The sequence below is a fragment of the Lipotes vexillifer genome, unplaced genomic scaffold (genome assembly GCF_000442215.2).
Source record: "Lipotes vexillifer unplaced genomic scaffold, Lipotes_vexillifer_v1.1 scaffold3, whole genome shotgun sequence".
NCBI lineage: Eukaryota > Metazoa > Chordata > Mammalia > Artiodactyla > Lipotidae > Lipotes > Lipotes vexillifer.
This window is the reverse complement of record NW_006783631.1, coordinates 3,196,103-3,197,889: the sequence shown is the minus strand read 5'-3', so window position 1 is coordinate 3,197,889 and position 1,787 is coordinate 3,196,103.

Below are 1,787 nucleotides of genomic sequence, written 5' to 3'. Positions count from 1 at the left end.
GGGGGCGGGGGCGGGATGGAAGGGAGTGGAAGGGTGGGATCTGGGAGGGAAAGTGCCTTTCAGGGTGTGAGAGCCTACAGGAAGTGAGAGGCAAAATCCTGACATCTCCTCTGAGTCCAGTAAGAGCCTCAGTGTGTCACTGAGCGGTGGTACCAATGCACACGCAGCCACACAGAATACGTGCACACACTTCCACCCATCCAGGTGCACAGAAATGCACTCACTCGTGTGTATACACGTACACATATGTAAAATATGTACACATAAACAAACAAGTATCCATGGGCTGATACCTAGAGCTGATGTACAGAGGTGGGTTCCTAGCAAGCACATGGCCATTGCCCGGGTAGAAGTTTTTGGCCCATATTTATACATGGTCTAGGAATACACCTGCTGGTGTCCAATATACACCTGCATGCCCCAGCTGGTGGGCTTTGCTCCTAGCCAGTGCAGGGACATTGTTTCCAGGGCTGGGGACATACCTGCCTGCCCCCTCCTTTCCGTGGAGGCCACCAGGGAGAACTGGGGCTGAAGTGGGTGGATTGATTGTATGCGGGTGGAAAGACTGGGGTCAAAGCAGCCCTTTCCTCTCCCCAGAGATAGCTGTGGCTGGCTGACTCTGGGCTCAGACACACATAGGCTGCTACACCTGTCTCCATCCCTCCCTCTCTCCCGCCTACCCTGCCCCTTCCCAGGTGTACCTCCTGGGGGTGGAGCAGGCCCAGGGAAGGATGGGGCAGACTTTCCAAAACTGATTTCTCAGAGATCTGGGTAAGTCCTGGGCCATTACAATTTGCTCCTTGAGCTTGCTTCTAAATGCAGCCTCTCCCAGAGATACCCACTCTGGAGGTGGAGTGGGTCTCCCTCCAGTCTGGAATTCTCCCCATCCATAGATATGGTGTGGGTTGCTGTGAGGACATTTGGGAAGATTTCAGGTTGCAATAATAGAAGACTCTGGGTCCGCAGAAAAGCAGAGATTCACTGTGGGTGCTCAGACGCACACATCTTATTCTGAAGAGAGGATTCAGATCCACCGCTCCAGACTCAGGTTTTGGCTACAAGGGAATGGGGTGAGGAGAGGAGTGCTGTGCAGGGGGGAAGCAGTGAGCACAAGCCTCCCCCCTCCTCAACTCTGCCAGGGGATGGGGTATAAACGCCAGCAACCTTTTAGGGATTAGCAGCCACCAGAAGATTCCTCCCAGGCCCCACTGCCACGCAAGCACAGGGGTGGTGGGAAGCGCCATCCCGGCTGTGCTCAGCCTCCCGGTGGTGGCCAGAAGACCTGGACTGCTGGCACCCCAGGAACAGCAATTACAGCGCAGAGGGGAGGGAGACCCCTGTGGGTAAGATGGAAGGAATCCAGAGAAGAGAGGGACCCATTGGTATTTAAAATTCGGCAATGACCACTGCGAGAGCGGTCTAGGGCCCTGACAGAGGTCAACTGATTCTGGCAGAAAGGCCCACAGTTGTGCCATCCGATGAAGCCAACGCAGTGGGGAACTTGACCGATAAAGCTCTCCTGCTGCTGCGCGTCTGCATGGGGCTGGAGTGAGGCGGCCATTGAGTCCCAATATCATCCGCGCTGAATATGATGTAGATACTGAAGAAAACGGAACTTGACCGATAAAGCTCTCCTGCTGCTGCGCGTCTGCATGGGGCTGGAGTGAGGCGGCCATTGAGTCCCAATATCATCCGCGCTGAATATGATGTAGATACTGAAGAAAACTAAAGCAAGTGCCGGCAGCCACCTCAGCAGGTCCCTCCCTGCCCAACACCCCCCTCCCCCC